Source organism: Cebus imitator, unplaced genomic scaffold (genome assembly GCF_001604975.1).
Source record: "Cebus imitator isolate Cc_AM_T3 unplaced genomic scaffold, Cebus_imitator-1.0 Scaffold2, whole genome shotgun sequence".
In the NCBI taxonomy this organism is placed as follows: domain Eukaryota; kingdom Metazoa; phylum Chordata; class Mammalia; order Primates; family Cebidae; genus Cebus; species Cebus imitator.
In genome coordinates this window covers 12,705,441-12,717,806 of record NW_016107317.1, presented here as the reverse complement: position 1 = coordinate 12,717,806, position 12,366 = coordinate 12,705,441, and the positions used below count along the sequence as shown (strand labels likewise).

Sequence of the window (12,366 nt, the reverse complement as noted above, 5' to 3'; positions counted from 1 at the left end):
TTTTTTTTTTTTTTTGAGACAGAGTCTTGCTCTGTCGCCCATGTTGGAGTGCAATGGCACAATCTTGGCTCACTGCAACCTCCGCCTCCTGTGTTTAACTGATTCTCCTGCCTCAGCCTCTCAAGTAGCTAGGACTACAGACATATACCACCATACCCAGCTAATTTTTATCTTTTTGTATTTTTGGTAGAGGTGGGGTTTCACCACGTTGTCCAGGCTGGTCTCAAACTCCTGGTCTCATGTGATCTACCCATCTTAGCCTCCCAAAGTTCTGGGATTATAGGTGTGAGCTGCAGTACCTGACTGATGGTGTCTTTTTTTTCAGGGATAAATTAAGTCCTTTTTTAAAATTATAAAATATTACATAAATATGAGTTTATTATATATGAGTAGATTATAAACATTTGTTACATATATGTATACTATAAACTATATGTATATATGTTTAATATAGGTATATTAACAACTCTCACATTGGCAAACTAGTAGGTGTATGCAGGTATATCTTCGTGGTTTAAATTTTAATTTTCTTGAAATCTAATAAGTATGAGCAACATTTTATATTGAAATTGGCCCATAGTTTTCCTTTTTTAATAGGTGTCAAGTGCCCACCACTCAGGTAAAAAAAATAGACAACTATAGGGACCCCAAAAACTTCTTCTGTTTCCCTTCCAGATCACAGTTCCTTCCTCCCCTAAGATGGCCATAATTTGTGCTTGGTAATAATCAGTTACTTGGTTTCCTTTAGTTTTACCAACCTTATTTGCATCCTAAATAATATAATCTGATTACCCATTTCTGAATGTTATTTAAATTATATATATATATATATATATGTATAAAATTTATATATATATATAATTTATGTGTATATATAATATATATATATAGATAGATAGATTTTTTTTTCACTGACCATTACATTTAAGGTATTCATCTCTGTTACTGTTATACTTGATTCTGGTATCAATGGCAAGTTTTCTTTTTTATTGTCTGGCATTCAAACTAGGATTGCTTTTGGGTTAGCTATGTGATAATTTTATGACTCTAAAAGTAATACATGGAAATGATAAAAACAAAAATAAAAATTCAAGTAACGCCAACAGGCATAAACTTAAAAGCAAAACAGTACAACCCCCACTCCTGAGTGACCACTGAAAACTCTTCCTGTAATTGATTCCTCTTGTTTTAAAATCCTAAATTATACTATTACTTTAATTTTAAAAAATTATGAATTTCACACAGTAATTGTAAACAACGAACACTCCATAATGGGAAATTTACTCTCTTATATTACTACCCTCTACTGCCCCTTCCAGACTACATTTTGCAATTCTTCTTATTTATTTTTTTAGTGTTGGTTTTTCTATTTTTATCTTTAAATAATGTCTCTGTGTTTCTCTTTACCTCGTCTCCCTTCCTCATCCTCTACATTTCTATCAGCTATGTTGTTTTTACATTGTTAAAATTAGTTAAACATTCTCTCATTATAATTATAATTGTCTTCCATTTTGTTTATTGATTCATCCAACATTTGCAAATCTACTAATTATATTTTTGTTATGTTATATTTTTTCAATTTTATGCATAATACTTTCCAAGTCCTTACTGGGCCCAAACAGGTATTTATGTTTCCATATCAGCATATGCTCCTTATCAGTCAATACTACTAAACAAAGCAGAGAAAATTATTGTCAATGAGAAATCTGGTTTTGTGGATTACAGATATCATCTCTGTATAAAAAGAAAGCTTAACAGTCTTATAATTTGGAAGAAAAATTTTCCCAACTATTTGTTAGTGAGATAATTTATAGTAGCTTTATCTTGGAATATCTGTGAAATAACTTGGAAAAAGAAGACTAAAGAATGACTAAATTGTTGTCTTTTAAATGCAATAATAACAAGTGCATTTTTCCATGTTATTTCACATTCATTATTTTATTTAATCTTCATGGCAACACCATAGTAAGGTAAATCCAAATAGCACAGTGGCTAAGAGCTTTGGTGTTGGAGTCATAGAGATTAGGGTTTAAATTAAAACTCCATATTTAATAACTTTGTAATCTTAAACAGACTATTTAATCTCTCAAAGTATAATGCCTCCTTACACAAAAAGAGGTTGTTAATAGTTTTTTTCAGCCACGTTTTGTAGTTTTCCTTGTAGCAGTTTTTCACCTCCTTGGTTAGATATATTCCTAAGTATTACTTATTTATTTATTTGCAGCGATTGTAAAAGGGGTTCAGTTCTTGATTTGATTCTCAGCTTGGTCACTCTTGGTGTATAGCAGAGCTACTTATTTGTGTACATTAATTTTGTATTCTAAAACTTTGCTGAATTCATTTATCAGTTCTAGGAGCTTTTTGGATGAGTCTTTAGGGTTTTCCAGGTATATAATCATATCATCAGCAAAAAGTGACAGTTTTACTTCCTCTTTTCTCATGCCCTTTATTTCTTTCTCTTGTCTGATTGCTCTGGCTGGAACTTCTAGTACTATTTTGAATAGGAGTGGTGAGAGTGGGCATCCTTGTCATGTTCCAAAAAGTTGAGTGCTTTCAACTTTTCCCCATTCAGTATTATGGTTGCTGTGGGTTTGTCATAAATGACTTTTATTACATTAAGGTATGCCCCTTCTGTCCTAATTGTGCTGAGGTTTTAATCATATAGGGATGCTGGATTTTGTCAAATGCTTTTTCTGCATCTATTGAGATGATCATATAACTTTTGTTTTTACTTCTGTTTATGTAATTCACATTTATTGACTTGTGTTTGTTAAACCATCCCTGTTTTCCAGGTATGAAACTCACTTGATTATGGTGGATTATCTTTTTGATGTGCTGTTGGATTTGGTTAGCTAGTATTTCATTGAAAAGTTGTGCATCAGTGTTCATCAGGGATATTGGTCTGTAGCTTTCTTTTTTTGTTATGTCCTTTCCTGGTTTTGGTAGTAAGGCGATACTGGCTTCATAAAATGATAATATTTACCTCATAGAATTTGTTTGAGAATTAAGTATATAGTTATAGTAATGGAATTTTAACTACCTTATAAACTTTAGCTTTTATCATCATCATTATGTCCTTCTGCCCCTTCTCCTTTTCCTTCTCCTTCTTCATTTCATAGATTAAGAAATTAAGCCTGAGAGGGTAACTGTCTTTTCCAAGTAAACATAAACGTACAAAAGATAAATATATAGTCCACTGTAACAGAAGAGGGAGCCCAGAAATAAATCCATGCATTTATGATCAATCAATTTTTGACAAAGACGCCAAGAAAATACAATGGGGAAATAGTCATCTTTTCAATACATGATGCTGGAAAAACTGACAATCCACATGCTGAAGAATTATATTAGATCCTCCACTCATATATTCAAAAATCCACTTAAAATTGATTAAAGACTTAAACGTAAGACTTGAAACTATAAAACTACTAGAAGAAAACATAGGGAAAATGTTCCATTATATTCAGGGGTAATACTCAAAATAACCAAAACACAGCCTACAAAAGCAAAAATAGACAAATGGGATTACATCAAGCTAAAAAATCTTCTGCACAGCAAATGATCGCTAGAGAAAAAATAACTCATAGAATAAGAGAATATATTTCCAAACTGTATATAAGGGGTTAATATCTGAAATATATAAGAAACCCACACAATTCAATAGCACAAAAATAAATAGCCTGATTAAGAAATGGGCAAAGGACTTAAATAGACATTTTTCAAAAAAAGACATATCAAAATAAAACACATATATGAAAAAATGTTCAACATCTCTAATCACCAGGGAAATGCAAATAAAAACCATGAGATATCACCTTACACTCATCAGAGTGGCTACAATAAAAAAGATGAACGATAAGAAGTATTGGTGAGAATGGGGAAAAAAGTAAAACTCTGTGCACTGTTGGTGGTATGTATATTGATACAACCATTTTATAACACATTATTGAGGTTCCTCAAAAAATTAAAAATAGGGCTTCAGCAGACTTAAATGTCCCTGCCCAGCAGCCCTGAAGGGAGCAACAGAGCCCCCAGAGCAGTGCCTGAGATCCATTAAGGGACAGGCTGCCTCCTCAAGTGGCTCCCTGACCCACCTGTGTATCCTGTCTGGGAGATACATCACAGAGGAGAGCTCTGGCTGACATCTGGCAGGTACCCTTTTGGGATGAAGCTACTAGAGAAAGGAACAGGCAGCAATCTTTGCTGTTCTGCAGACCCTGTGGGTGATTCCCAGGCAAGCAGGCTCTGGAATGGACCTCTAGCAAACTCCAGCAGACTTGCAGCAGAGGGGACTGACTGTTAAAAGAAAAATAATAAACAGAAAGAAATAGCTTCAACATCAACAGAAAGACACCCACTCGGAAACCCCATCCAAAAATCACCAACTTCAAAGACCAAAGTTATAAATCCACGAAGATGGGAAGGAACCAGCACAAAAAGTCTGAAATCACCAAAAGCCAGAATGCCTCTTCTCCTCCAAGGGATCACAATCCCTCACCAGCAAGGGAACAAAACTGGATGGAGAATGAGTGTGATGAATTGACAGAAGCAGGCTTCAGAAGGTGGGTAATAACAAACTTCTCCCAGCTAGAGGAGCATGTTCTAATCCAATGCAAGGAAACTAAGAACCTTGAAAAAAGGGTTAGACGGAATGCTAATGAGAATAACCAGCATGGAAAAGAACATAAACAACATGATGGAGCTGAAAAACACAGCGCAAGAACTCCATGAAGCATACACAAGTTTCAATAGCCGAATCGATCAAGCAGAAGAAAGGATATCAGAGATTGAAGATCAACTCAATGAAATAAAGCAAGAAGGAAAGATAAGAGAAAAAAGAGTGAAAAGAAATGAACAAAACCTTCAAGAAACATGGGATTATTTGAAAAGACCTAATCTACGTTTGATAGGTGTACCTGAAAGTGATGGGAAGAATGAAACCAAGTTGGAAAACATTCTTCAGGATATTATCCAGGAGAACTTACCCAAACTAGCAAGGCAGGCCAACATTCAGATATAGGAAATGCAGAGAACACCAGGAAGATATTCCTTGAGAAGAGCAACCCCAAGACATATAATTGTCATATTCACCAAGGTTGAAATGAATGAAAGAATGCTAAGGGCAGCCAGAGAGAAAGATTGGGTTACCCACAAAGGAAAGCCCATCAGACTCACAGCAGATCTCTTGGTAGAAACCCTACAAGCCAGAAGAGAGTGGGGGCCAATATTCAACATCTTAAAAGAAAAGAATAGTCAACCCAGAATTTCATATCCAGACAAACTAAGCTTCATAAGTGAAGGAGAAATAACATCCTTTATGGACAAGCAACTGCTGAGAGATTTTGTCACCACCAGGCCTGCCCTACAAGAGCTCCTGAAGGAAGCACTAAATACAGAAAGGAACAACCAATACCAGCCACCACAAAAACATACCAAACTGTAAAGACCATCAACACTATGAAGAAACTGCATCAACTAAGGGGCAAAACAACCAGCTGGCATCAAAATGGCAGGATCAAATTAACTTATAACAATATTAACCTTAAATGTAAATGGGCTAAATGCCCCAATCAAAAGACACAGACTGGCAAATTGGATAAAAAGTCAAGACCCCTCAGTGTGCTATATTCAGGAAACCCATCTCATGTGTAAAGAAACACATAGGCTCAAAATAAAGGGAAGAAGGAAGATTTACCAAGCAAATGAAGAGCAATAAAAAGCACGAGTTGCAATCCTAGTCTCTGATAAAACAGACTTTAAACCAACAAGGATCAAAAGAGACAAAGAAGGGCATTACATAATTGTAAAGGGAGTAATGCAACAAGAAGAGCTAACTATCCTAAATATATATGCACCCAATACAGGAGCACCCAATACATAAAGCAAGTTCTTAAGGACCTGCAAAGAGACTTAGACTTCCATACAATAATAGTGGGAGACTTTAACACCCCAATGTCAATACTAGACAGATCAATGAGACAGAAAATTAACAAGAATATCCAGAACTAGAACTCAGATCTGGACCAAGTGGACCTAATAGATATCTACAGAACTCTCCACCCCAAAACTACAGAATATACATTCTTCTCAGCACCATATCTCACTTATTCTTAAATTGACCACATAATTGGAAGTAAAACACTCCTTAGCAAATGCAAAAGAATGGAAATGATAACAAACCGTCTCTCAGACCACTGTGCAATCAAATTAGAACTCAGGATTAAGAAACTCACTCAAAACTGCAAAACTACATGGAAGGAAACTAAACAACCTGCTCCTGAATGACTACTGGATACATAATGAAATGAAGACAGAAATAAAGATGTTCTTTGAAACCAATGAGAATGAAGAAACAACTTTGCCAGAATCTCTGGGACACATTTAAAGCAGTGTCTAGAGGGAAATATATAGCACTACTAAATGCCCAGGTGAGAAGTGAGGAAAAATCTAAAATAGACAACCTAGCATCACAATTAAAAGAAACTGAGGAGCAAGATCAAATAAATTCAGAAGACAAAAAATAACTAATATCAGAGCAGAACTGAAGAAGATAGAGACACAGAAAGCCCTTCAAAAAATCAATAAATCCAGGAGCTGGTTTTTTGAAAAGATCAACAAAATAGATAGACCACTAGCCAGACTAATAAGAAAAGAGAGAATATTCAAATAGATGCAATAAAAAAATGATAAAGGGGATATCACCACCAATCCCATAGAAATATAAACTACCATCAGAGATTACTACAAACACCTCTATGCAGAGAAACCAGTGAATCTACAAGAAATGGATAAATTCCTGTACACTTACACCCTCCCAAGACTAAACCAGGAAGAAGTTTAATACCTGAATAGACCAATAACAAAGTCTGGTGTTGAGGCAGCAATTAACAGTTTACCAACCAAAAAAAGTCCAGGACCATATGGGTTCACAGCAGAATTCTACCAGATGTACAAAGAGGAGCTGGTACCATTCCTTCTGAAACTATTCCAAACAATACAAAAAGAGGGAATCCTCCCTAACTCATTTTATAAGAGCAATGTCATCCTGATACCAAAACCTGGCAGAGATGCAACTAAAAAAGAAAATTTCAGGCCAGTATCCACAATGAATATTGATGCAAAAATCTTCAATACAATATTGGCAAACCGAATCCAACAGCACATCAAAAAGTTTATCCATCACGATCAAGTCGACTTCATCCCAGGGATGTGAGGCTGGTTCAATATACGCAAATTTATAAACGTATCCATCACATAAACAGCACCAAAGACAAAACCACTTGATTATCTCAATAGATGCAGAGCAGGCCTTTGACAAAATTCAACAGCCCTTTATGCTAAAAACTCTCAATAAACTAGGCATCAATGGATCATATTTCACAGTAAAAAGAACTGTTTGTGACAAACGTACAGCCAATATCATACTGAATGGGCAAAAACAGGAAGCATTTCCTTTGAAAACTGGCACAAGACAAGGATGCCTTCTTTCACCACTCCTATTCAACATAGTTTTGGAAGTTCTGGCTAGGGTCATCAGGCAAGAGAAAGAAATAAAGGGTAGTTGAAGAGAGAATATCAAATTGTCCCTGTTTGCAGATGACATGATTGCATATTTAGAAAACCCCATCATGTCAGCGCAAAACCTCCTTAACCTGATACGCAAATTCAGCAGTCTCAGGATACAAAATTAATGTGCAAAAATCGCAAGCATTCCTATACACCAATAGCAGACAAACAGAGAGCCAAATCATGAGTGAACTCCCATTCACAGTTGCTACAAAGAGAATAAAATACCTAGGAATACAACCAACAAGGGATGTGAAGGACTCTCTTTAAGGAGAAATACAAACCACTGCTCAAGGAAATAAGAGAGGACACAAACAGATGGAAAAACATTCTATGCTTATGGTTAGGAAGAATCAATGTTGTGAAACTGGCCATATTACCCAAAGTAATTTACAGATTCAATGCTATCCCTATCAAACTACCATTGACCTGCTTCACAGAACTGGAATAAACCACTTTAAACTTCATATGGAACCAAAAAAGAGCCTGCATAGCCAAGACAATCTGAAGAAAAAATAACAAAACTGGAGGCATCATGCTACCTGACTTCAAACTATACTACAAGCCTACAGTAATCAAAACAGAATGGTACTGGTGCCAAAACAGAGATATAGACCAATGGAACAGAACAGAGGCCTCGGAAGTAATGCCACACACCTACAACCATCTGATCTTTGACAAACTTGACAAAAACAAGCAATGGGGGAAGGATTTTCTATTTTATAAATGGTGTTGGAAAAACTGGCTAGCCATATGCAGAAAGCTGAAACTGGATCCCTTTCTTACACCTTATACAAAAATTAACTCTAGATGGATTAAAGATTTAAGCATGAGGCCTAATACCATAAAAACTCTAGAAGAAAACCTAGGCAATACCCTTCAGGACATAGGCATAGACAAGGACTTCATGACTAAAACACCAAAAGCAATAGCAACAAAAGCCAAAATAGACAAATTGGATCTAATTAAACTTAAGAGCTTCTTCACAGCAAAAGAAACTATCAATAAAGTGAACCGGCAACCAACAGAATGGAAAAAATCTTTTCAGTCTACCCATCTGACAAAAGGCTAATATCTAGAATCTTCGAAGAACTTAAACAAATTTACAAGAAAAAAACAGACAACCCCATCAAAAAGTGGGCAAAGGATATTAACAGACACTTTTCAAAAGAAGACATTTATGCAGGCAAAAAACATGATAAAAAGCCATCATCACTGGTCATTAGAGAAATGCAAATCAAAACCACATTGAGGTATCACCTAACACCAGTTAGAATGGCAACCATTAAAAAATCAGGATACAGATGCTGGAGAGGATGCAGAGAAATAGGAATGTGTTTACACTGTTGGTGGGAGTGTAAATTAGTTTAACTATTGTGAAAGATAGTGTGGTGATTCCTCAAGGATCTAGAAATAGAAATACCATTTGACCCAGCAATCCCATTACTGGGTATACACCCTAAGGGTTATAAAACATTCAGTTATAAAGACACATGCACACATATGTTCATTGCGGCACTGTTCACAATAGCAAAGACTTGGAGCCAACCCAAATGCCCATCAATGACAGACTGGATAAAGAAGATGTGGCACACATACCATATGGAATAATATGCAGCTATAAAAAAGGATGAGTTCATGTCCTTTGCAGGGACATAGATTAAACTAGAATCCATAATTCTCAGCAAACTGTCACAAGAACAGAAAACCGAACACTACATATTCTCACTCATAAGTGGGTGTTGAACAATGAGAACACACAAACACAGGGAGGGAAACATCACACACTGGGGGCTGGGGGTGGGGGGCTAGGGGAGGATTACTATGAGGGATTACATTAGGAGAAATTCCTAATGTAAATGATGGGGTGATGGATGCAGCAAACCATCACCATGGCACGTGTAAACCTATGTAACAAATCTGCATGATCTGCACATGTACCCGAGAACTTAAAGTATAATAAAAAAATTAAAAATAGGAAATCCAAAACCTAAATAGACTCAATAGCAAGTAACAAGATCAAAGCCGTAATAAAAAGTCTTCCAGCAAAGAAAAGCCCAGGACCTCATCACATTACCACTGAATTCTACCAGACATTTAAAGAACTAATACCAATATTACTCAAATTATTTAGATAAATAGAGGAGGAAGGAATACTTCCAAACTCATTCTACAAGGCCAGTATTACCCTGACACCAAAATCAGACAAAAACACATCATAGAAAGAAAACTATAGGCCAGTGTATCTGATGAATATCAATGCAGAAATTCTCGACATAATATTAGCAAACCAAATTTAACAATATGTTAAAAAGATCATTCATCATGACAAAGTGGGATTAGCCCTGGGATGCCAGGATGGTTCAACATATGCAAATTAATCAGTGTGGTACACCATATTAACAGAATGAAGGACAAAAACATATGATCATTTCAATTAATACTGAAAATGCATTTGATAAAATTCAACATTCCTTTGTGATTAAAAAAAATGAAACCCGAAAAATCTGGGGATAGAAGAAACACACCTCAACAGCTATAAAAGACAGACCCAAAACTAGTATCATATTGAATGGGGAAAAACTGAAAGCCTTTCCTCAAAGATCTGGAACATGACAAGAATGCCCACTTTCACCACTGTTAGTCAACATAGTACTGGAAATCTGAACAAACAGATGAGAAAGAAATAAAGGGTATGCAAACTGGAATGGAATAAGTCACATTATACTTGTTTGAAGATGATATGATCTTTTATTTGAAAAAACCCAAAGACTCAACAAAAAAAACTATTAGAAATGAGAAACAAATTCAGTAAAGTTGCGGGATATGAAATCAACATACAAAAATCAGTAGTATTTCTATATGCCAACAGTGAACCATGTGAAATATAAATTTAAAAAAGTAATCCCAGTAGCCACACACAAAAACAATTACCTAGCAATTAACCAAAGAAGTGAAAGATCTTGATAATGAAAATTATAAAACACTAATGAAAGAAATTGAAGAGGGCACCCAAATCTGGAAAGCTATTCCATGTTCATGGATTAGAAGGATCAACATTGTTTAAATGACCGTACTAACCAAAACAATATACATATTCAATGCAATCCCTATCAAAATAGCAATGACATTCTTCACAGAAATAGAAAAAGCAATTCTAAAAATTACACAACAGACCCAGGATACTAAAGCTGTCCTAAGCAAAAAGAACTAAACTGGAGTAGTCACATTACCTGATTTCAAATTACACTACAGAGCTATAGTTAACCAAAACAGTATAGCACTGGCATAAACATAGACACATAGACCAATGGAACAGAATTGAGATCCCAGAAACAAATTCATACAGCTATACTGAACTCATTTTTAACAAAATTGTCAAGAACATACACTGAAGAAAAGATAGTCTTTTCAATAAATGGTGCTGGAAAACTGGATATAAATATGCAGAAGAATGAAACTAGAGCCCTATCTCTCACCATATAGAAAATTGTATCAAAATGGATTAAAGACTTAAATCTAAGACTTCAGCCTATGATACTACTAAGAAGCAAACATTGGAGAAACTCTTCAAGACACTGGTCTGCAGGCAACCAAATCAAAAATTGACAAATGGGATCACATCAAGTTAAAAAGCTTCTGCACAGCAAAGGAAACAATCAACAAAATAAAAAGACAACCCACAGAATGGAAGAAAATGTTTACAAACTAACCATCTTACAAGGGATGAATGACCAGAATATATAAGGAGTTCAAACCACTCTATAGAAAACAATTGAATAACCTGATGAAAAAAAATGGGCAAAAGTTTTGAGTAAGCATTTCTCGAAAGAAGACGTACAGATGGCAAACAGGCAAATGAAAAGGTGCTCAGCATCATTGATCATCAGAGAAATGCAAATCAGAACTGCAGTAAGATGTCATCTCACCCTAGTTCAAATGGTTTCTATCCAAAAGACAGACAATAACAGATAATGAAGATGTGGAGAAAAGGGAACTCTCATACACTATTGGTGGGAAAATTAGTACAGCCACTATGGAGAACAGTTTAGAGGTTCTTCAGAAAACTAAAATAGAGCCACCATATGATCAAGCAATCCCACTACTAGTTGTATATCCAAAATAAAGGAAATCCGTGTATGAAAGAGATATCTGCGCTCCCATATTTGTCACAGCACTGTTCACAATAGCCAAGATTTGGAAGCAATGTAAGAGTTCATCAACAGATGAATAGATTTTTAAAAATGTGGTACATATACATAATGGAGTACTATTCAGCCATAAAAAAGAATGAGACCCTGTATATAGAACTAAATAGTATTCAAGTTTTAAAAAGAAGGAAATCCACCCTGGCATTATGGCTCACGCCTGTAATTCCAACACTTTGGGAGGCCTAAGCGGGCAGATCACCTGAGGTCAGGAGTTCAAGATGAGCCTGGCCAACATGGCAAAACCCTGTCTCTATAAAAATACAAAAAAACTGGCTGGGCATGGTGGTATGTACCTGCAATTCCAGCTACTCAGGAGGCTGAGGCAGGAGAATCACTTGAACCCAGGAGGTGGAAGGTGCGGTGAGCCAAGATGGTGCCATTGCACTCCAGCCTGGGTGACAGAGTGAGACTCTGCCTAAACAAAAAAAAGGGGGGGGGGGAAATTCTATCATTTGCAGCAACATGGATGAAGTTGGAGGACAATGTGTTAAGTGAAATAAGCTAGGCACAGTAATACAAATATAGCATGATATCACTTATAAGTGAAATCTAAAAAAGTTGAACTCAGAAAAATAATAAAATCGGTATC

General features: G+C 35.7%; 1 protein-coding gene and 1 long non-coding RNA gene across 5 annotated transcripts in view; both read left to right on the top strand.

Moving 5' to 3' along the window:
• The window catches only part of LOC108305232, a 16,177-nt gene extending 4,664 nt beyond the window's left edge, over positions 1-11,513 (top strand). Inside the window, exons 2-4 of the long non-coding RNA XR_001825626.2 lie at positions 1,703-1,709; positions 5,212-5,214; positions 11,386-11,513. This is a non-coding gene — a long non-coding RNA (uncharacterized LOC108305232). The remainder of the gene's footprint in view (positions 1-1,702; positions 1,710-5,211; positions 5,215-11,385) is intronic.
• Positions 1-12,366, top strand: part of TMEM117 (transmembrane protein 117) — a 530,078-nt gene that overhangs the window by 405,175 nt on the left and 112,537 nt on the right. The gene's annotated exons all lie outside the window — the stretch shown is intronic.